This window comes from Petaurus breviceps, unplaced genomic scaffold (genome assembly GCF_028583685.1).
Source record: "Petaurus breviceps papuanus isolate PSGF00001 unplaced genomic scaffold, PetGlider_PUasm1.0 79, whole genome shotgun sequence".
NCBI classification, from domain to species: Eukaryota; Metazoa; Chordata; class Mammalia; order Diprotodontia; family Petauridae; genus Petaurus; species Petaurus breviceps.
In genome coordinates this window covers 29,499,748-29,525,350 of record NW_027186523.1, presented here as the reverse complement: position 1 = coordinate 29,525,350, position 25,603 = coordinate 29,499,748, and the positions used below count along the sequence as shown (strand labels likewise).

The 25,603-nt window shown below is 35.5% G+C and overlaps 1 protein-coding gene and 1 pseudogene across 1 annotated transcript in view; one reads left to right on the top strand and one right to left on the bottom strand.

The window, feature by feature from the left end:
* LOC138175883 (membrane-associated guanylate kinase, WW and PDZ domain-containing protein 2) overlaps nucleotides 1-25,603 on the bottom strand; it is a 1,727,565-nt gene that overhangs the window by 1,218,130 nt on the left and 483,832 nt on the right. The window lies entirely within an intron of this gene.
* LOC138175689 (folate receptor alpha pseudogene) lies at nucleotides 9,644-11,521 on the top strand (annotated as a pseudogene).

Below are 25,603 nucleotides of genomic sequence, written 5' to 3'. Positions count from 1 at the left end.
ATTAATATGCTCAATTATGTTGATATTTTTCCTAATAGTGAACCTGCATTCTTGGTATGATTTTCACTTTGTACAGTGCATGATTTTTGTGACATATTCCTATAATCTCCTTGCTAGTATTTTACTTATTTTTTTTTTGCATCCATGTTCATTTGGAAACTGGTCTATATTTTTCTTTATCTGTTGTTACTCTTTCTGGTTTGAATATATCTTCTTTTCTTTACCTGTTTTCCCAAATAGTTTATATAGTATTGGAATTACTTCTTCTTTAAATATTTGCTACAAATCCACTTGTGTAACCAACTGCTCCCAGGGATTTTTTTTTTTTATGTAGCTCATTTATTCCTGTTCAATTTCTTTTTCTAAATATTCTGTTTCCTCTTCTGTTAATCTGGGCAATTTAGAATTTGTTAATATTCATCCACTTCACTTAGAATGTTATGTTTATTGACATATAATTTGAAAAATAATTCCAAATTTCATCTTCATTGATGGTGCATTAACCCTTTTCATTTTTGGTACTGGATAATTTGCCTTTCTTCTTTTTTTATGAAATCAAATTAATCAGTGCTTTATCTATTTTATGGTGTTTATTTTCATGAAACCAGCTCCTAGTTTTACATATTAATTCATTGGTTTCTTTTCAAATTTTTTAATCTTGCCTTTGATTTTCAGGATTTGCCATTTGGTGGCTAACTAGGAATTTTTAATCTATCCTTTTCTGGTTATTGTTTTGTTGTTTTAGCTGTATGGCCAATTCATTGATCAGTTATTTCTCTATTTTACTGAGGTAATCATTTAGAGATATAAATTTTCCCCCAAGTGAAGGTTTGGAAGCATCCCATGAATTTTGATATGTTGTCTCATTGCTGTCATCTTTAATGAAATTACTGATTGTTTGTATGATTTGTTCTTTGAGAAAATCTTTCTTTGGGACTAGATTATTTCATTTCCAATTAATTTTAACCTATTTTGGGGGCGGCCAGGTAGCACAGAGAGTAAGGGCACCAGCTCCAGTGTTGAGAAGACCTGGAGATCAAATCCCCCGCTCAGACACTTAGCATCCACCTAGGAACACCTGGCCGTGTAACCTTAGCAAGTTACTTAATCCCAATTGCTTAGGGGCAGCCAGGTGGCTCAGCGAGTAAGAGCACAGGCTCCAGTGTCGGGATGACCTGGATCAAATCCAGGCTCAGATACTCAGCACCACACCCAGAAATAATAACTGGCCGTGTAACCTTGAGCAAGTTACTTAACCCTGATTTCTTTAAAAAAAATTTAACCTATTTCCCATGGCTTCTAATTGAACACAATTTTATTGCAATTATGGTCTAAAAAGGAAGAATTTATTATTTTTTTCTCCATTCTATTGTGATGTTTTAATGCCCTGATACATGGTCAATTTTTGTGAAAGAACCACATACAGTTGAGAAAAAAGTATACTCCTTTCTATTCCCATTCAATTTTCTCTAGAGGTTTATAATATCCAACATTTCTTAAGCTATATTCATCTCTTTAACTTATGTCTTGTTCATTTTATGGTTAGATTGATCTAATTCTAAGAAGGAAAATGTAAATTCTCCAATGGTTCAGTTTTACTATATTTCCTTTAAAAATTTGGATGCTATGACATCTGGTACATATATGTTTAATATTGATATCATTTCACTATGCCTGGTGTAATCTCCTGGTTTATCTCTTTTAATTATTTTTATTTTTCTTTGTCTTAATCATGATTGCTATCCCTGCTTTTTTTTTTCAACCCAGTTAAATCATAACAGAATTAGCTCCAGCCCCTAACCTTTACTCTGACTCTCTGTTTCAAAATGTGCTTCTTCTGAACAACATATTATTGAATTCTGGTTTTTATTCCATTTCACTATTCATTTCCATTTTATAGATGAGTTCCTCCCATTCACATTCACAGTTATGATTACTGTGTATTTCCCTCAATCCCATTCCTTCTCATTCATTCACTTTCTCTCTCTCTCTCTCTCTCTCTCTCTTTCTCTCTCTCTCTCTCTTTCTCTTCCCCTCCCCTCCTTTCCAAAAGTCTATAACCAGTGCCTATCTTAATGAGCTAATGGCCTGCCCTTCCATCTGTCTCCTCCCCTCTTCTCTTTTCACCTTCCTCTCCTTTCTCCCTGTAGGGTAAGATAAATTTGTATATCCAACTAAATTTGCATGTTATTCCCTCTCTGAGCTAATTCCATTGAAAGTAAGGATCAAATATTGCCTGCCACCCTGTTACTCCATCTTCCCCTTCACTGTAAAAGCTCTTCCTTTCACACCTCTTTTAGGTGAGATAATTTTCCCATTTTATATCTCCCTTACCTCCTCTTCCAGTGCATCCCTCCTCACCTCTTAATTTATTTTTAAAAAAATTATCCCATCACAGACAACACACATCCATGCCCCCTATTTATATATACTCCTAACTGCCCTAATAATGATAAAATTCTTAGGAGTTGCAAATATCTTCCCACTGAAGAATGTAATGATTTAACCTTATTGAATCCCCTATGATTTCTCTTTTATGTTTACCTTTTTATGCTTCCTTTGCCTCTTTATTTGTAAGTCAAATTTTCCAGCCAGCTCTAGTGTTTTTTATTAGGAATGCTTAAAAGTACTCTATTTTATTCAATGTCTATTTTTCTCCAAAAGATTGTACTCAGTTTTGTTGGAAAGTATATTCTTGGTTTTAATCCTTGTTTCTTTCCATTCCAAAATACCATATTACAAGTCCCCTCCTCTTCAAATATCGTAGTTACTAAATCTTGTGTCATCCTGACTGTGGTTCCTCAATATTTGAATAGCTTCTTTTGGGCTACTTTTAGCATTTTCTTCATGACTTGGGAACTTTGAAATTTGGTTATAATATTCCAGGAAGTTTTGATTTTGGGATATCTTTCAGGAGGTGATTGGTACATTCCTTCAATTTCTATTTATCCTCTTGTTCTAGGAGGTCAAGGCAGTTTTCCTTGATAATTTCTTGAAATATAATGTCTAGACTCTTTTATTTTATCTTTCAGATAGTCCAATAATATTTGAATTATATCTCCTGTATCTATTTTTCAGGCCAATTGTTGTTCATTCTTTTGATTCTGTTTCATTTGTTTTTCCTCAATTCTCACAGAGTCACTTTCTCCTTGCCCAATTCTAATTTTTAAGGAATTACATACGTTGGTAAATGTTTATAACTTTTTTTTTTTCCTTTTGGCTTATTCTACTTTATAAAGAGTTCTTTTCTTCAGTAAATTTTTCTGTCTCGTTTCCCATTTTATCAATTCTGCTCTTTAAAGTGTTACTTGCTTCAGCATTTTTGTGCCTGTTTTACAAGCTCTCTTTAAAATTTTATCGCATATCTCTCCTTTCTTTCCCCAGTTTTTTTTTTCCTGTACCTTTATTTGATTTTTTTAAATCCCATTTGATCTCTTCCAGGAATTCATATTGGGCTTGTGTGCAATTCATATTTTGTCTTGAGGTTTATCTTGTAGCTGTTTTAACATTGTTGTCTTTTTAGTCTGTGTTTTGATCTTCCCTGTCATTGTAAATTTTGGTTCTATTATTTTTTTGCTCATTTTTTCACTTTGATCTTATGTTAAAGTTGGGTTCTGTACCTGTGATGGATAGGGCACTCTTCTAAGCTTCAGGATTTTTTGTGTTGCTGTTTTCAGAGCTTGTTATAAGGGTCTGTAAGTTTTTACTTCTTCCAACATGGTATGATCTAAGAGGAGGTATAGTCATTGCTCTTCTGTGTTCTGATCTTTACCTAGGAACGGACCTTCTTCCTCTGTAGTCAAAAGTGCTCACAGCCATGATGGCCCTGGAACTGTGATCATGCCCCCTGATCCCCTGCAGCTGCATGGATACCCTTTCTTCCTTGAAACTCAGGTTCCTTGTGAGTGACCACAGTCTTCTCCATACAGCAACATTGAGTAGGACCTCTATTCCCCTGTGACTACAAGCACTAGTGCTCCTCTTTGTCCTGTGACTGAGAACTGTGTATGGGAAATACAACAGGGTTCTGATCCCAGCATCAACAAAGGGTCCCCTTAAATTTTCTGACCAGTTATCCAATCCCTTCATTGTCTGTGGACTGAGAACTCCCAGAACTGCTGCTTTTCACTAATGTAGCTGTCTCTAAGTCCTGTTGCTGGCATTTCCTGAGTTTGGTGCAGCCAACTACTACCTTGATGTGACAGATCTTTCCTGCCAATCTTCTACATTGTCTTGGGCTGGAAAACTGTTTTACCTTGACCTTTGGTTGGTTTTTCTGCTCAAGAATTTGATTTGAGGTATCATTTTAAAGTTGTTTTGAGCAGATGTGGAGAGCGTAAAGGTGTGTTGCTGCCTTTATTCTATCATCTTGGCTCTGACTCCATTTTTTTTTCAATTTTGAAAAGAGAATTCTAAGAAATGCTTGAAAGAACTCTGAATAAAGACATACAGTATTTAAGTAAAGATCAATCATATGCCATACTTAATCTTCCCCATCATCTTGTCCTTTTTGAAAGCACTCCTGATTATTATTCCCCTACATTCCACTGCTTTGCTTGCCTCATTCTACATTGCATCTTACTTATTTAAATTCAATTCCACATTTATTTAGTGCCAGTGAATTGCAAGGTGCTATGGTTTTCAAGACAAAAATTAAGTACTCCCTGCTTATGAATATCATAAGATATTCATATTTTTATTTATAATTTTCTCTTTTTGTTTTTAAAGATATATAGAGAGGCGGCCAGGTAGCACAGCGAGTAAGAGCACCGGCTCCAGTGTCGGGATGACCTGGGGATCAAATCTGGGCTGAGATACTTAGCACCACACCCAGAAATAACTGGCCATGTAACCTTGAGCAAGTTACTTAAGATGATTGCTTAAAAAAATAAAGATATATAGAACCAAAGAGTTGGAAAGTGCCCCAAATGTCATCTAATCCAAAGTCATGGCATAAGACAAAGCCTTTCAAAAGTATCTCTGAAAAATGATATTCCATCTTCCAATTCATAAGCATAACTAATCATATTTAACAGCAACCTCTTCCATTTCCACTTATGTCTAATTATGAGAGAGTTTTACCTATAATTAGTAGGTAACAATCTCTAACCCATTGGTGCAAGTTTAACCTGGTAGATTCAGGATTAAAAAGTCTGAATTCTCTTGTATATAACAACCACTGGAATACTTGAAAAACAATTGAAAAACATATCCTCACTAAGGCATAGACTCTAAGAGTGAAAATACACATAATATATTCTCTATTACAACCTTTTACTTCACCAGAATTCTTACGTAACACTTTTGACAAGTGGTCACTCAATCCACTTAAGGCACTGAGTGAAGGAATATCCCTTCTCTAGGAATGTTTTTTTTTTTTAATATTTTGACACTTTTAAGTTGTTGGAATGTCTTTCTTTATACCAAGCTCAAATCTGTCCCTATGCAGCTCATGGCCCATGTACCCAGTTCTCCCTCCTGTGACCAAAAAGAATAAATCAAGTGCCATACACATGGATAGGATTAGAACTTTAATAGTCTATACTTCTAACATCTTAGTCTGGTATTCAAGCCTCTCTCATTATCTCCCCAGATTTGTCTTCTACCATATCTTTATACATACTCTGTGCTCTACTTAAATCAAACTACTTTTTCCCCTCAATACAAATCCTGGTCTCTATACCTTTACTCACTTTGTCTACCTCTACCTAGGAAAATCTTGTCTATTTTACCATTTGAAAATTTAATCAGTCATCAGAAATCTCCACAAAACCAGTCCCTCCATGACGCCTTTATTGTTCACTAGGAGTTACTACTCCCTTCTCTGAACAGCCATATCAATGTACCTTCACCTCCTGTATAACAATCACCATATCTTACCTTGTGTTTTACTCACTTTTCTGGGAATATGTTTCTCAAGGTAAAGTAATAGATATATTTACTCATTTTTATACATTCCTAACAGTGACTCGTCACAATTATGCACTCCATAAACAATGTAAAATTCCACTTATTATAGTTTGTCTCATTGGAAAGGCTAAGGAAACAAACTCAGGTCAATTGGCTTTCACAAAGTCATGAAATAAGTATGATTTTAGTCACAAGACAAAAATCCTGCATCTCAAGAGGTCTAGATTCTAGACTTACCTCACACTGACTCTTCTGGTAAGATTTTTAGTTACCATACCAAACTAATAAAAATGAAAATAGGATAATGATAATCACTAAAATTTACATAGCACCTTAAGGGCTATAAAATATCATGTGCATATTATCTCACTTTATCTTCAAAATAACCCTGTGAGAGAGATGCTATTATTATCATTATTTTACAGATGAGGAAACTAAGACTGATTAAATATAATTGAATTGTCCAGAGTGATGGAAGTGATAAAGTGCTACCTAGGAATGTTAGGCATTTTTTCCCCTTTAAACATGTGGAAATCAACTTCAAAATTTAAATGGCCCAGGGAATTAAGGCCCAGGCCATTAATGTAGTTTCCTGATGGCCTTGGTACAAAACAGCCAGGATACAAGTGGCTGGGACTACTCCCTTAGGCTTTCAACTGCAGAACAGAACCTAGGATAACACACAAAGTTGTATTTCACTAAACTAATACCTTATTCTGAATGAACAAGTCTCCCTTGCTCTGAATATTCATTTCTGATATATGTAGATAAACTTCCTTTTTGTTAACTACTTGATGGATTATGAGTGTTCCATTTTACTTCACTGTCAGTATTAAACTATCAGGCCACAGATCTGGACAACACCAGCCACTGACTTCTCTAGCAACCAGCTACTAAAGGTCAATTGTTTGTTTGTTTGTTTAACTATTCTTACTTTATCTTTTCTTTGGTGGTTCCCATTTTTTTATGTGCTTCCTATTCCTTCCTCAGAGGTGAAAGATCATAATGATTATTACAAATTTATACAAATGGGAGGGAGATAAGATGTAGAGCAAGATACTCTACAACTGGCTCAATCAATTGGGAAATGGTTAAACAAAAATTACTGGGGTGGCTAGAAGGTGCAGTGAATGGAGCACAAGCCCTGGAGTCAGGAAGACCGGAGTTCAAATCTGACCTCAGACACTTAAAAAACAAAAACTAGCCGTGTGACCTTGGGCAAGTTATTTAACCCCAATTGCCCTACCTTCCCTCTCTAAAAAGCAAAAAAAAAAAAAAAAAAGAATAAAAATTACAGATTCTGAAACAGAACCATCTCAATTCCAAAATCCATGTCACAACTAGGGATGATCTATTTTTAAAAAATAGACTTTCATGGACAACTTTTGGTTTTGTATCACCTAGATTTTCCTTTTTATCCCTTCCTATCCTCTTTTCCAGAAGCCCTTACTCTTTTTTTTTTCAAAAGAAATAAAGGAGAAAGAGGGAAAGAACTCTAAGTCAGCCACTGAGTCTTTAACAAATTGGGGTGTATTTTCAATTTATTTTTCTTGTTTTATTGCTACTGCTGGCATTTCTATAACTATGCAATACAAAAGCTGGAAAAAGAAGCCTTTTGACTTTATTCCTGTAACTATTGGGGGATACTTATAGTATATCAATATTACATATAATTATAATGTGTGCTTTTGGTTCAAAAGAGACATTTCAAATAATATATATACATATACATATATGTATATATATTCATAAATAAACATATATATGATACTCTTTAAAATTTTTGCATGCCTATACTTTGTAGGATCTTTTTTTCGCATAAAGATGTGTATTCTATTAAAGGTCTTTCCTTCATCTATTAAGGTAAAGTGGTGGGTTTATGTTTTTAGTATTATTTGTAATGGGGATAAACTAGATGACTTTCCAGTAAGATCATCTGTGAAACACGAAAGCACATTGTCACCAATATTATTCAGTATTGTACTAGAAATTCTAGCAATAGCAAAAAGAAGAAAAAGAAATAGAAGAAATATGACTAGGGAATGAGGTAATAAAACTATCTCTTTTTGCAGATGATATGATGATATACTTGGAAAATCCCAAAGACTCCCCAAAAAAGTTATTTGAAACATTTAATAAATTTTAGGAAAGTAGGAGCATATAAAGTAAATACACATAAATCATCTGCATTCCCATGCACTACAAACAAAACCCTGCAAGAAGAGATAGTAAAAGAAGCCCCATTTAGAATGACCCTAGTCCAGGGGTGGGGAACCTGCAGCCTTGACCCCAGCTTTATTCTGTGAACTTTGGATTCAGTCAAAGGGCCAAACCTGAGGACCTAGAGGGCCACATGTGACCTCAAAGCCACTGGTTCCCTACCTCTGCTCTAGATAGTGTAAAATATGTGGGAGTACACCTTCCAAAAAAAAAAAAAAAAAACAAACCAACAACCCAAGAACTTTAAAAACAAAATTAGAAAAAAAAACAAAATACAAGCAAATCAGATTTAAATAATTGGAGAATTATTCGTGGATAGGCAAGGCTAATATAATAAAATGGTAATTTTACCTAATTCAGATATTCAATGCAATTAAATTTGCAAAAAATATTTTACTGAATTAGCAAAAAATATTTTGGAGTTTGGAAGAATGTTCAAAAGAGCAAAAGTCAAGAATATCAAAGGAACTAATGAAAAAAATAAGGAAGGAGGTTTAGTAGTATCAGACATTAAACTATATTGAAAGGCAGTAATTATCAAATCTATTTGGTACTGGTTAAGAAACAGAAAGATAGACCAATGGAACAGAGTAGGCATACAATTTACTATAGCAAATAAACACAGTAACCTTGTGTTTGATAAATGTAAAGATTTAAAATTTTAGGATAAGTAATCATTATTTTGTTTAAAAAAAACTGTTGGAAAAACTGGAAAGCAATATGGCAGAAATTAGGCATAGACTAATATCTTACACTATTTAGCAAGATCAGGTCAAAATGGATACATGACCTAGCTATAAAGAGAAATAATATAATAAAATTTGAAGAACAGGGAACATATTACTTATCAGAGTCATGAATAAGCAAATGCTTTATAAATAAACAAGAGATAGAAAGTAGAATAAGGTGTAAGGTAGATAATTTTATTTAAATTAAAAATGTCTTGTATAAAGAAAACAAATATAACCAAGATAAGAAGGAAAGCAGAAAATTGGGGAAACATTTATAGAGTTCCACAGATAAAAGTCTCATATCTCAAACAGATAAAGTATTTTGTAAAATCTATAAGAATATGAGTCATTCCTCAATTAACATATGGTCAAACAATATAAACTGTTTTCTGATGAAGAAATCCAAATAACCTAGTCATGTGAAAAAATCTCTAAATTATTATTAGAGAAATGAAAATTAAAACAACCTTGAGATATCATTTTATACCTGTCAGATTGGTTAAAATGACTGAAGAGGAAAGCTACAGATGTCAGAGATGACGTGAAAAACTGGGATACTAATTAATTGTTGGTGTACTTCTAAGTTATCTAGCCATTTTGGAGAATAATCTGGAATTATGCCCAAAGAGTTAATAAATTGCCTATACCCTTTGACCAAGTAATACCACTAGTAGGCCTATTTCCAAGGATGCATAAAGAAAAGGAAAACAACCTCTATGTTCTAAAATATTTATAGCAACTCTGTGGTGGCAAAGAACTGAAAATTATGGGGATACCTGACAATGGGGTAATAACTGAACATGTTGTAGTATATGATTATGATAAAATACTACCATGCTATAGGAAATGATGATCTCAATTATCTTATAAAAACAGGGACAGACTTGCACAAAATAATGAAGAGTGAAATGAGCAGAACCAAGAAAACATTGTATATAATAACAGCAATATTGTTATAAGAACTTTGGGTTACTAGTCATTTTGACTCTTATAAATAACCAAATCAACTACACAGAACCTATAAAGGAAGACACTGTCTACATCCAGAGAAAGGCCTGATAAATGGAAGTATGTACAGAATAGTTTTACATATATAAATATATTCACATCTTATGGTAACCATCTCTAGGGTGAAGGAAGGAAAGTATAAAAGGAAGAAAAATATATATGATAACTTCATTATATAATTAAAAGAAGACTAAGTTGTACATAATAGATTTGCAGTTTCATGCAACATCACCATTTTTATTTACTATGTGATGGAAATGCTTGCTTAATTTCCATAAATTAAAAATGAAATAAACAAAATAAACAAAATAAAAAAATACAATAATTATGTTTTTGATGTTTTTGTTTTTGTTTTGAATACAATGATGGCTAGTTTCTTAATGTCAAACTATCCTTGCAGCTCTGATACAACTCCAATTTGATAGTAATGAATTCTTTTGGGATAAAATGATGAAGATTTTTTTTTGCAAGGATTTAATTATAATTTTTAACTGATGTTCATTAATAATATTAGGATCTTCTCTTTACATGATTCAGACTTTTCTGCTTTAAGTATTAGGTATTATATGTATGAACTAGAAATTTCATAGGGTGCTTTTTCAATTTTCAAGAATAATTTGCTGAGTATAGGTATTTATTTTCATTTAAAAGTTTGGTAGGATTTTATAAATCCATCAGGACTAAAACCTTTTCTTTTTCCCTTTGGTAGCTCCTTTTCAGCCAATTATATTTCCTTTTCTAATGTTGAATTACTTGATATCTCAATGTGGTGTGTTTGGGCATTTTTATTTTTAAAGTAATTTGGGGGGGGGGGCATAATTTCTCTTAAGGAACAGAAAAAGTCGGGGTCTTTGCTATTATGTTGGGCTCCAAGCTTTCTTAGGACCTCTGGGAACCTAGAGGAGACATGTAGCCCATGGAAGAAAAATGCCTGCTGCACTATAAACATAAGCCATGCTGCCCACGAAGACACTTCTTTCCTGTACCACTTCAACTATAACCACTGTGGAAATATGACCCCAGCCTGCAAATGCCACTTTATCCAGGACACTTGTCTCTATGAGTGCTCTCCCAGCCTAGGACTGTGGATCCAGCCAGTGCCCTCAAGCTGGCAGAGGGAAAGGATCCTGAATGTTTCCCTGTGCAGAGAGGACTGTAACTAGTCCTCATATAGCTGCAAAGAGAACTGGCACAAAGCCTGGAACTAGACTTCAGGGATTAACAAGTACCCAGTTGAGGCTGCCTGCCACCCTTTCACATTTTACTTCCCCACACCAGCCTCCCTATGTGAGAACATTTGGAGTCACTTTTATAAAGCAAGCTCTTTTGGCCAGGGCAGTGGCAAATGAATCCACATATGGTTTGACCCAGCCCAGGGAAACCCCAGTGAAGCTGTGGCTAAATATTATGCTTTTGGCTCTGCCCCAGGCATCTTTAGTTGGGGGGCCAGTTTCCCCTTCTTGATTTTGACACTGCTGTTGCTTCACATCAGGCATCAAATCTAACCAATCTACATGCAAACCCCAGCCAAGATTTACTCCCAGTCTGAGAACTCTGGACCCCAGCATCCTGCCTGACACAGTCTGACTCTCGTGAAACCCTGGCTTCCCAAGTTGAATTCTTCCCCCTCAAACCTGAACTGTCTGCTTGGAAACCTATACGCCCTATACTTTGGATTTCACTTGGAAATCTATACTTTGGATTTCACATTCCCCACCCACTACTGAGGGAATCAAGGAGGGATGCCTTCCTTTCTCCCCACTTTTAAGAAGCTCCAACCTCTTCCTCTGCATAGCCAAGTCCACTTACCCCCCTTCTCTTCTTTAGGGGAAATTAGATATGATTACTTCCCTCTCTAAAGTAAAACCCCCCTTACTCCTTTCCAGTAAGGACGATTTCATTGATTATATTTGTGTCCCTAGTACCTGGTCCATATATAAGTAGGTGCTTAATAAATGTTGATTAATAAAAAAAAAAAAGGACAGAAAAAGTCTGTGTGGAAGTGGAAGAACTTGGCTCTCCTCTTAAAGGGCTGGGAGATGGAAAATCTCTCTATGTCTCTATGAGCTCTACAATATTAAACGGAGAACAGTATCATGTTGAACCTACTAAAAAGTAGTTGGGTACAATTTTTATTCTTGAAATCATACAGACTCTCTTTTGTGGATGATCATTCAATTTTAATACTATGTTAATTTAACAGCATCAATGTAGCCAAAATATAACATCTCAATGATGATTGTGTTCTGTACATATTCAGTACTGTGCCTTCTATTCACTGCATGAAGTCTAATTGAAAAATGATTATCTAACTTTCAAGACTGTAAAAAACTGCAGGCTACTGATCAGTGCTATACATTGGTTTCATCGAGAGCCAACCAACATTTCAAACCATTTTCTTAGGTATAAAGTGATTATAAAGATAAAGGTTGAGGGGCAAAGTTGATGAAATATTTACAGGAAGTCATTTATTTCTGAATCCCCCTACCCTTTTTCCTCATTTATCTTGAGACAGCATACCATTGTAGAAGATAACATGACAATGTGATCCCTATTAAATTCATTTCCTCATTTTCATTGTGATTAATCTAAGACAAAGACCACTATATACAGGAAGAGGGTCTTTTTAAAGCTCCAATGAAGGTTCAAAATGCATTAGTTTTTTTTTTCCTTTCTTTTACTTTAAAATTTCCACATATGAAAAAGGAAAAAGATATAATGGCTTTCTCCAAACATTTTAAAGGACTGAATAAGGGATTTGAATCCATTCACAAAGAGTAGCTCCTTGGGATGAGGCTGCTCTTTTCTCATGTCCATCTACTCATGAAGAATAGTATACAAAAAAGCCCAAAACATTCAGTTCTGGTTTTCTATTTGTCAAAATATGGGATAAATTTTAGCCATAAGTCTAACATTTAGAGTAAGAGAATTCATCATACCTAGAAAAGAAAAACAACATTGCATGTTATAGTATACAAAGAGCTATAACAAGACAGATACTTCATTTTAAGGGAAAAAAGGCAAAGGAGAACATCTCTAAGAACCATTTGTTTTTAAGGAAAAAAAAAAAGCATTTCAGGGCGGCTAGATGGTACAGCGAATAGAGCACCAGCCCTGGAGTGAAGAGGACCTGAGTTCAGATCGGGCCTCAGACACTTAACACTTACTAGCTGTGTGACCTTGGGCAAGTCACTTAACCCCCAAATGCCCTGCCTTTGCCTTGCCTTCCTCTCCCCCCCCAAAAAAAGTGAAAAAAATACATTTCACTTTAAGTCTGATGATCTACACAAATTTAAATTTTATACTGAATCCTGGCTCTGTCAGTTCCATTATACATCTGACCTAAAAATCCTCTATTCTGTGCCTTGCTTTCCTTATCTGTAAAATGAGGAGGTGGATCTCTAAAGTCCCCTCTAGTTCATATGATTCAATGAATCATGAATGAGTGGAGAAGGGAAAGGTCAATTGCCTTGGACTAATGTGCGTATCATGCACAGCATGATTTCACACGGGTCTAGCTTGAAGAATTGTCACAGACTGATTATCTCTTGCTGCAACAAATTATGGCACTGCACACTAACACAGAATGTATCAAGGTCGTCCATTGGACAGAGCACTGGCCCTGGAGTCAGGAAGACTCATCTTCCTGAGATCACATCTGGCCTCAGACTCTTAGTAGCCATGTGACCCTGGGCAAGTCACTTAACCCTGTTTTCCTCAGTTCATATTTGTACAATGAGTTGGAGAAGGAATGGCAAGCACTCCAGTATCTTTGCCAAGAAAACCTTGAATGACATCACAGAGAGTCAGACAAAACTGAAGCAATTGGACAACAGCAACAAACACTAACACAGATTGATGGTCATTGAAATCAGAACATCTTTTCCTAAGAAATTTGGGTCTGAGAATCCTGATGAAGATAAAATACAAGGGACGCTGAGCCAGGTTTATTGGGGTGGGGGAGAGGGGAAAAGAAGGGGAAGGGAAGGCTTCAAAGTGGGGAGGGCAACAACAGATTTCAATTAATCTCATTGGAAGCCTATTTTCCAAGTTTGTAAGGGCCAGCCAGAAAAAAAGGAGAGTGCTACATTTGCATCACACAAGGTATATGCAAAACTGTTCAGGTAATAAAGGAAAGCAGGACTCAGTACTGGCTGAGAGCTTTTGTCTTCCCTGGCAGCCAGGTTCAGGATAAGGTTTTAAAGAAAACAGACTTCACCTGGATTGTGTCCTAAGGAAGAAAATGAACCAGCAAGCTTATAGTATCTTACTGCACTGAAGAGTTCTGCAGATTAATTACACCAGCACTAATTGCATTGTGTAACAGTAGCAGTTCTGCTGTTCCCCTTGTTCAGCTGTACTGTAAATAAAAACTACCTATGCCCAGCAGAATTAGCTGTTAGATGAATTCCATTATGCAAGTCAAGGATTAACCACCTGTCATATTTTTATTGCGGAAATATTTTGGGTTGTAATTATCTGTGTTGTCTCATCCACTTGTAGGTAAAGTGCAGGATTCTCCAGGGACGAGCTCTGATTTACATGACTGCTACCAAGTGAAATTTGGGAAACACTTTAGTTTATAATTTTGATGGAGGATGTGGAGAACAATTGAGCCACTAGGGAGAAGAAATTCTCAAGGTATGTTATTCAAAGATGTTACTGGTAATGATAATGAGTCTGCAACCACCTTTAGTGCCCTGAATTGTCATCAAAAACATTATCTCACTTATGACTCTTTACCCATTTTTTCATCTGCCCAGTCTCAGAGGTAGAAGGGCTGTGCCTTCTCAATCATCCTAACCTTTCTTCTGTGTCCCAGATCCCACCTCTTTACCATTAGTTAGAGGCTGCTTCCACATTTATCTTTCTTCTAATAGGTTATTTACTTTTCCTTTTCTTTTGAACTTTAAAAAATTAACAAGCATTGATGTTTTTTTCTCTCTCTCTTTCCCCTGGCACTTACCTGCTTAAAAAAAAAGAAAAAAGAAATAAAATCTTTATTACAAATATACATAGATAAACAAGACAAATTCCCATAAGGGCCATGCTCAAAAAACTATGTCTCATTCTGCCTATTCAGTCCATTGCCTCTCTGTGATAATAGGTAATAGACTGCATCATCAGAGGTCCTCTGGAATCTTGACCCAAAGGAATGCAGTGTGGTTGTAGCAGCAGCTGATAGATCAAGATCTGGTTGCACTGGTACACAGAGAGACTATTACAATGTTTTTGGAAGAGGATAGTATATAATTTATATAAAGTGGGTACCTGTGGTTACTAGGAGCCCCAAGGATAAGGCCAAGAATGCATGGTGAAGTCTAAAGTTGGAGTATGTTGGTTCAGTATTTAAAAGTGTGAGCAAGGTAGGAAGAAATTTGTAGAATTAGGAGCTAAGGAAAAACATATGCAGAAGGGTTCCATGTATAAGCAAAAAGAGCTAGTTTCAGAGTAGGGGGATTGCAAACAGGGCTTTACAATTTCTGTTTGAATAGATACAGGGTCAATAGAACTCACTGCTTCAAATGCAGACAAGTTCCATTTTTGGACAGTAATCATTATTAGAATATTCTTCATTATCCTTGAGATCTATCTTTATCTGGTCATCTATATATTTTTTTCTTTTTTAACCAGAGAACAAGTTAAATCTTTCTCTGATAAATGTCTGCAAACCTTTTAATATATTTTATCAAATTTCCTCCTGTGTAATTTCTCTGGATTCAACATCATTGTTTTCTCCAAGTCTTCCCTTAACAAATGTGTTTTCTAAGACCTGACCCTTGGCCCACTTTTCTGCTCTCTACACTGAGCAATCTCTTTTAATTATGTATTTATGTTGGGGTCATGAAGAGTCAGACGTGACTGAAAATAACTGAACAACAAATCTACTTTAACTACTACATAAATAGAAAATGATATCAAAAGCTAAAAACAAAAATTACTCACAAATATATTCTCTCTGATCTTTATTTTTCTGAATCCCTCTCTACCATCTCCAAGGAACTCTGTTTACAATCTGTATGTACTACCAATATCTGAAACCAAATTATCCCACAGCGATTTTTTTCTCTGAACCTTATTTCTTCTCCTGACTTTATTACTTTTGCTTTGCTACCTCCATCTCTCCAAGTGAAAACCTGGAGGTTAACATAGTATAATAGAAAAGAACATTGACTCTGGAGTCTGAGGTTCTGGGTTCAAAATGCGCACTATCAGTCACTACCTGTGGGATTTTGGTCAAGTCATATTTAAACTGCCTGGGCCTCAGTTCCCTCATCTACAACATAAAGGAATTAAACTAGTGGCCTCTAAGGGCTCTTCTATCCCTAGTTCTATATTCCTATAAGAACAGGGAAGAATCACTTACCAAGACCTTGGAGTCTACTATACATCTTATTTGTTGTTGTTGTTGCTAACTTATTTCAGTCATGTTCTCATGTAGCATTTTCTTGGCAAAGATACAGGGATGGTTTGGCATTTGCTTCTTCAGCTCATTTTACAGATGAGGGAACTGAGGAAAACAGTTAAATGATTTTCCCAGGGTCACACAGCTGGCAAGTGTCTGAGGCCAGATTTGAACTCAAGAAGATGAGCCTTCCTGACTCCAGGTCATGCATTCCATCTACGGTATCATCTAGCTAGCCAAATACCAATTACTTAAGCCCTCTCTTTTCTAGTCTCACTATTGCCCTTAGCTCAGACTCTCATTACTACTTGCTAGAATTATTGTAATAGCTTCCTAAAAGACTTTCTCAAGTCTGCTCTTTTCCCTCCTAATCCATCATTCATAGCTCCACAGAAATGATTGTCTTATGCATAGATATCATCTGTAAAAGGAGGATAATAATATCTACCTTATGAGGATGATGTTAGGGACAAATGATATAATGTATATAAATGACTTTACAAAGCAAAAATGCTGTGTGTCAGCTCTAATCATCATCATTTCCCCCATTTTCCATCTTGATGGTATTCAGAGAGAAATGGTCCTAAGGCCAGTCCTTATCCTTTAGTTAGGTGGCACAAGAAATAGAGGACTGGACCTGGAGTCAGGAAGATCTGTGTTCAAACCTGACTGTAGACATTTCCTAGTTGTGTGATACTGGACAAGTCACTTAACCTCTGTCTGCTTCAGTTTCCTCCAATAAAAATGATGATAATAAGCAAGGTTGTTGTGAAGATGAAATGAGATATATTAATAAAGTGCTTAACACTGCCTGGCATTTAGTTAGCACTAAATGCATACTTTTTTCATTCTGCTTATTATTCTTTAACCATTAATGTTTTATGGACTATTACATAAGCAGATTTCACAATATTTTAATTGCTTAATTTTATTGAAATAGAAATGAATCTTCCACGGGCTCATTCAAAGCATCTTGGTGAAAACTCCATAGCAGGCAGGTTGAAGGTAACGATATGTATGTCCTCTCCTGCTCCTCCACTCATCCTACGCAGCTTCAAAGAGTCCCGTTACACGGAGCTTGGGAATTAAAAGTATTGCATATGTTAATAACTATTAAATGGTCTTCATTTTTCATCGATTAATGTTGTCTGAGTGAATGTAAGCCATATTTTTTTATATAATTCTCCTGTTTCAGGACCATTTGTTGACTTTTCAAGGATAATGTGAGGTCTTATGTTTCAAGTATGGGGAATTGTAGTATCTTAGTTTATGAAAGATAGTGAGCTTCTGATGCATCATTTAAACTAATAAGAAACGTGTTGCTAGATATTCAGAAGGTGCTAAATGTCTATCACTTATAATGACATACTGCACAGTTTCTACAATTCCCTTCATACTCTGAATTAATCAATAAGTTTGGGTTCCTTAAGGAAAGCCCGTCTGTAATTTCTGGCGAGAATGACCTGGATTGAAATGCTATTATAAACTTCATTTCTATAAACAAATCTATGTGACTTTGCCATTTGATAGCACTTGGTTGACATAACTGTTAGTTCAATTCTAAATTAATATTACTCATGGAGCACCTGTTGATGTCACTCTTAGATTCTAGTCATTTTATAGGCTCTTCCTGGAGGTAAAACACTTTCAGTTACTGTAACGTAATGCCAAGGAAAGGCAACTTCCCAAGGTTAAAAATACCAGCATAGGTGCTCTCCATTTTATTCAGTGACAAATTAAGAACAGAGAAGATCAAAATATGACATCATTCAAAATACAGCCTTTACTAAGTGTGATTAAATAATCTCCAAATACTACCCCACCCCAGGACCTTCCATTCATTCAATCAATTACAAAGTCCCTGTTCTAAATACTACTCCACCCCTAGGCTGTACCTTCATTTAGTCCATCACAAAGCCCCTCTTCTCAAATGGAGATTAGTTTCCAATCATAAGTAAAGTACATTCATTTGTTCAATCACAGAGCACAAAAAGGTCAAAAGTTCCCCACCCCTGGATCACAATTGAATCTACCCCAGAGTTACATCAAGTTTAAGCACAGCACTTAATACCCAAATGGAGGTCTTTTCTTCATCTTGGGGAGACAAGGCTTAGCAAGGCCACAAGATACATTGCCAGTCTCTTCATTAATTCATCCTCTGTCTGCAGAACAGTCCTAGGACCCCTGAAAACATGAGCAAAAACATCTTCCAGGATTTCTGTAAACATACAACAAGAAAATCCTTCTTCAGGGCTTCTGAACCAACAGAAAGGTTCCCAGACCTCTGCAACAACAGCACTGTCCTTCACCAGTGGACAGTACTCACTCTCTATCTGCAGGACAGTCTCAGGAGCTCTTAACCAACAGCCAGGTTCCAGGACTTCTTCAACAACAGGACTGTCTTTCACCAGTGGACAAATCTGGCAAAACAACATCAAAACAGACAAAGTACCAGCAAAACAGCCATGTCTCCTCAGTCCTTGGCAGCTCTGGGGGCAGGTCTCAAAAGTCCAGGGCAATTCAAAGTGGCCCTCAGCAATCCTCTCAGTCTCTCTCTGCCTCCATGAGGGTGCTGCTTCCAAAAAGTTCTTCTGCCTCTCCCTTGTGTCTCTCTAAATTTACATCACCAGCTCCTCCCAGTTCAGGACTCTCTTTTCAAGTCAACAAGTCCATCCCACAGGTGGGATTAACAAGCTCTGGGTTTTAACACAATCAATTTGAAAACCAAGCCAATACAGGGGGATCTTTACATTCCATTACTATCACAGTTACATTCATCAAATCCAGCTACATGTACCAAATGCATGTAATCAAAGGTATGTCATGTCAGCCTTTGCTGTCACTCAGTGAAATGGTACCTGCTAGTTCCAAAAGTATTTTTAAATATTTTAATTTATTTATCATGCACTCTAAGAAGAATATCAATCTTAATCTTTGGCAAGAAGTATTAATCTTTCCATAGCTCTCTTTGGATGATGATTCTTATCTTTCATTAATTCTTTACAGGTTTTCATTATGATATTTTCCAAATCTGTATTTTTTTTTCATTTTGTGGATTGAAAAACATACATCATGGATGATACTGGACAGATCTCTGCTTTAAATATATTATTGCCACTGAGCTTTGATTTCTTACTTCTAGAACACTTGACATACACAGCCACAGCTTTCTGCTTGAGAGCCTTCTGTTTGCTGTGTTTTGTCTGGAGAACACCAAAGTATTTCCAAGTATAAGTTGTCCATTGGTTCACTTAGACATCCAAATGCCAACTCAAAGACTTCAGTCACTTTCTTTCCTGGGCATATACTGAGAATTTTACACTTGATATCAATGTAGAAAGATTCCATACGGTGAACTAATGTGTTGTGTGTGTGTGTGTGTGTGTTTATGAAGTTGTTTACAATGTCATTTGTGTATAGAAAATGATAAGCTGTTTTGGCATGACTCTCTTTAACTCAGAAGCCATATTAAATTCTACTTAGACAAAGGGTTTAAGCCTAGGTAGAACCATAATTACACAACTTCACATGAATTATTCTTGACATTATCATATTGGAGCTATCTTTTAATAGATGATTTTCCACATGTACAGTGATCTGACTATATCTGGCACAATTTTATAAAATCATAGAATTTTTGATATATCTGTAGCTAGGTGGTACAATATATAGAACTTAGAACTTAGAGCCAAGAATACCTGAATTCAAATTGTACTTCAGGTACTTAATAGCAGTGGAACCTTGAGGAAGTCACTCAACATCTATTTGCCTCAGTTTCCAAAACTGCAAAATGAGGATAACACTTACCTCTCATGTTTGTTGTAAGGCTAAAATGAAATATTTGTTAAGTACTTTGTTTTTGCTTTTCGGAGGGGGGAAGGCAGGGCAATTAGGATTAAATGACTTGTCCAAGGTTACACAGCTAGTAATTGTTAAGTGTCTGAGGCCGCATTTGAACTCAGGTCCTCCTGACTCCAGGGCCAGTACTATTAAGTACTTTGGAAACCTTAAACAACTATATAAATACTAGCTAGTAGCAATAATAGAAGTAGTAGTAGCAGGAGCAGGAGCAGCAGCAGCAGCAGCAGCAGCAGTAGCAGTAGCAGTAAGTAGTAGTATGCATGCATATAACAGAAGTATGGAACTTATCAAAATTTTCCAGTAATCAATAAAGTTGTTGTAAACACTTAGTGTTTCAGATGAATTATTTCAGTAATTTCCTAAACCATAATAAGTTATTTTTATACCACCTGGTACTTTTGGGCATATCTTTTTGCATTTCACAAACACTTCACTTTTTTTTCTAAGTTTATAGTTTTTTTCCCTTTATTTAGTGACCTAATTGTGAATTCCTTATGTAAAGTACATAAACACATAATTGACATATATGTAAGAATCCCTGATGTCTTCATTTTGGAGGGAATAGATTAATAAAGACTTATGTTAAGAAAAGTAAGATCAGTCTTACATGTGAAAAGAAGATGGGAAAGTGCTCTGTGATTATAATTTAAGCACCACTCTGAAATATTCAAATCAATAATTATGGATCTTATCTGATCCAATATTTTTCAATTATGCAGTGAAGTCAGAGTTTCAGTGACATCCTTTCCCATAACAGTTCTGATTACCATGATGGTTCACAAATTGTTGTGTCTCATTTTGATCCAAATTATATCTTCACTTCATCTTATGTCTTTTGATTATGGATGTACACAATAAAAAATTTGCCCACTTCCTCCTCCTGTGAATATCCTTAGTTTCTTAAACTTCAACAGTAAAATATATTTGTAAACACTAATATTGGATTGCTCTAGTCTTTGCACTGCTCTGTTCCTGAATTGCCTTAAACTTTTGACTTTTAGTTCCAATGGCTGATTAATATGATCTAGAATTTCTGATATGACTTTGCTTTCCAGATGCCATGTCACACATTGCTTTTCTTGTAGACTTCAGGCACTTTGGCATTGATGTTTCTACTTCACATAGCAGCTATACAGTGATGTAACCTCTCAAAGCCTCTCCATGGGTTTTTGACAGCTTCTTCCTTCTGCTTTTGCCATGGTGGCATTTGGTATTATTCTAAACGATATTTCTTGATATATCTAAATGGTCAAATATAATATGTTCATAGAAGTATTAAATCAACAAGTCAACAAATATTGAAGAAATGGTTACTATGTACCAACATTTGTCTTAGTTTCTGGGGAAATAAATGTGAATTTTTCAAAGTAAACAATCTGTACTCATGTCATGATACCTGAACTCAAGTCCCAAGTCTGGCATGAAATGAAACCTTTGGTACTACATAAAAATCTATACCATCAATATCCCCATTGATAAAATACAGCAGACACTTACCTTTTCAAGCTCATGGTTACTTGTGAAGATAAGATAGTAAATATATAAAATGACATTAAGAACCATAAATATTCTATCCCATTGAAAGCTATTTTAACTGACTTTAGTAACTTTAACCTTTTAGTAACCTAATGGTCTCTATATTAATTATGGGGTATTATATTAATATTATAATATTATATTAATAAAAGGCAATGCTTGTAAAGCATTTTTATATTTATAAATCTCCTTTCTAATGATCACCTTCCTATCAAGGAAAGATTTCAGCTGATTATCCCCATTGTAAAGATGGCTGCTTTAAACAATACTGAGGTTCACAAAGATTAAATGCCTTTTTAGAGGATATTCATTGTGGTTATTTAGGACTCTGACTAAGTCTTCTAACTCTTTTTTAAAATGTTCGTTTTTTTTTTTTAAGCAGTCGGGGTTAAGTAACTTGCTCAAGGTTACATGGCCAGGTGTTTCTGGGTGGGTGCTAAGTGTCTGAGCCCGGGATTCGATCTCCAGGTCTTCTCAATACTGGAGCCGGTGCTCTTACTCGCTGTGCTACCTGGCCGCCCCTTTTTTATTTTATTTTATTTTTTGAGAGAGGAAGGCAAGGGAATTGGGGTTAAGTGACTTGCTCAATGTCACATAGCTAGTAAGTGTGTCAAGTGTCTGAGGCAAAATTTGAACTCAGGTCCTCCTGACTCCCAAGCCAATGCACTATTCACTGCACCACCTAGTTGCCCCAGTCTTCTAACTATTAAGACAGACATGCTTCATTACTATAGCAGTAAAAAGCGATGAAGTTAAACTATATCCCTAAGGATCATTCTAAATTATTTCATCCAATTCGATAAGCATCTATAAAACCTCTCCTATGTATCAGGCAAATAGCAACATAGTATAGTGAAGAGTCAGTTTTGGAAACAGGGAAATCCTAGTTTAAGATCTAATTAGCACAATTGCTGGCTATGCTGTTTTGGATAAGTCACTTTCTCTCAGGGTCCCAGGCAACTAATTCCCTAAGACCAACTTGTCAAACAGGGACCTACATGCATTGGGAGAAGGAGTTCCCTATACTACTGGAATCACAGACTCTCTCCAAAAAAACAGGAATTACACTAGATGCTGAAGATATAAAGACCGAAATAAAATAACCAATTCCCTCAAGGAGCTTACTCTCTCAGCTAGCATTCGAATATGGAAAACATAGTTTATTTGGTGCCTGTATGTGCTTTTCTATAACATTTTCAAGATAAAGATGGTGACAATGTAAGATCTTGAACAAATTTTCTACATAGCTATAGAGTAAGTGAGAAATGCCAGTGCAATTTACAACCTGCTTTTAAATAAATACCAATTTTATTAATTTTGGAGAAGTAATTCTTCACAGAATCACCTTCAGAAAACTTTCAAGTTCTGGTCTGAATACACAGTCAATAAAAATGAAATTACCCTAATTAGCTTTACTGCTGCAAATGTGGGACAACATACTACCTAAAATGCAAGCTTTTCAATAAGTGCCCAATTGTTGTTTTCTTTTGGGGAGCATACCATTTTTGTAGTATTTAATTATGCTCAAAGCCCTAATGTTCAAAATCCATATTCTCCTGAATACCCAAACAGAGAAGGTAGCAGAAACAACAGCCTGCCAATGATGGCCTCTGATAGAGTTTTACAAGTTATTCTGTACTGAAAGCATCAGAATTTTTTAACCTATTATTAATTTTCTTTTATGCCTCAAATCATATATTCACCTTCTTTCTTTTATTTATAATTCTTTTTTTTTCTTCTTCCCAATTCATATTCTATTCAGGAAACAATTTGTATAAATTGCTTTTTCATGTGAGAAATACAATTATTAACCAAATTTTTCTAATATCACATTTCTGCTTTTTAAAGTGATAAAGTTGTGAATTTAAAATGAGCAACAAATGTCTGTCTATTACATCTATCTAAAATGCCTCATGCTGTAGGCATGAATAGAATGAATCTAGGCTTTCACTGAATCAATGCAAAAGTGCCCACGTTTTCTGAAGAACAAAAGCAATGCTCCAGTAGCCTCCATATGACAACCTGTGTCAATTAGTAAAATGATAAATATTTTGCTAGGAGCTTTGAAATAAGTGGAAAAGCAAAAATTTTTGTAAAGAACTTAATGCCACTGAATATGTGAATTCTCTTTTATCAGGCAGCAACGTGGTGCAGCACATAGAATGCCAAGCCTGGAGTCAGAAAGACAACTCCTCCTGAGTTCGAATGTGACCTCAGACTTACTAGCTGATGTGACCCTGGGCAAGTCACTTAACCCTGTTTGGTTCAGTTTCCTCATCTGTAAAATAAGCTAGAGAGGGAAATGTTAAGCCAGTATAGAATCTTTGTCAGGAAAATTCCCAAAGGACTCATGAAAAGTTGGAAATGACTGAAAGATAACTAAAGAACAACAGTGAAACAATGGATCAAGTCTAATAATAAATATACTAGAAATCAATAGAAAGACAGACATATTTGTTTAAAAATCAAACTCATGTGGACAAGACTATAGAAGCCTGAATCTCAGACTGGGAAGGGACCTTTGAACAACATCAATAGCACAAAAGAAATCTACCACATAACATACCTGATAAATGATGACCCAGCTTCTTTTTTTACATACTTGAACAACATCAATAGCACAAAAGAAATCTACCACATAACATACCTGATAAATGATGACCCAGCTTCTTTTTTTACATACTTGAACAACATCAATAGCACAAAAGAAATCTACCACATAACATACCTGATACATGATGACCCAGCTTCTCTTTTTATATACTTTAATCCCATACTACCTGAAGATGGACATATGGGAAGTTTTATGTTTTTCTTTTCATTAACATCAAGCTTATAGTTACTGCTCTGAAATTTCAACCTAATACTACTTTTTTTTCTAGAAGGTTTTACCTTCTAGTTCAAATTAGATAAATTCAATCATTTTTCCACATCATGCTTCTTCAGATGCTAGAAGACATTTGTCATGTGTTTGTTCAGTCATCTCTGCTGCCGACTGAACCCCATCCATTTCTCAATTATTCCTCATATTAAATGTAATCAAAGCCTTTAAACTTCCCATTTACTATCCTCTTGGAAACGTTCAGTTTATCAGTGTCCTTCCTAAACTGTAACAACTGGCTTTGAAGACAATAGGTCCAGATGTTATGGGAGTTACAGCGGGACTATTGCCTCCTTATTCCTGGACAGTCTTTTCCTAGCTCTTTAGTTGAGTATCAATTCCTTTTTATTACATTCTGACCTTAAGGAATAAAACAAACATTTCCATTATATAGTAGTATTGAAAAACAGATCATTAAACATGAAACAGGAAACTTATATAGAAGTTGCTATTCCTTTAAAATATATAATAATGTTATCATGAAAATATATTTTCTTCTCATTTTTTCTCCTATTTTTTTTACTTTTCTTCCCTCCCTGCCCCTACCCTAGAGATGGCTGCCATTCAACAAAAATATGTATATATATAAAACCACTTCATACATATTTCTATTCATCAGTTCTTTATCAACTCCTTGTTGGCCAGAAAGTCAGTTTCCTTGAAATGAAATGATAAACATTTATCAAGACAAATTGAAGAGTCCTTCCTTCTCTATTGTCAGTTATCACCATTTCACCCAATCCAAGTAGTGGTTCAATCCCTTCTTTTACCCACCTTTAGCCCCAAAAGTCGATGGTATCATGGATTGCATTAGGAGAGGTGCAGTTAGGTAGCACAGTAGATAGGGCAGAGGGCTTGGGGTTAAGAAGACCCAAGTTCAAATCTGTCTTCAAACACTTATGAACTGTGTGACTTTGGGCAAATCACTTAATGTCTGGTTGCCTTGGTTGCCTCATCTGTAAAATGGGATAATAATAACACCTACATACCAGGATTGTTGGGAGGATCAAAGGAGTAAAATGCTTAGCACAGTGCCTAGCATATAACAAA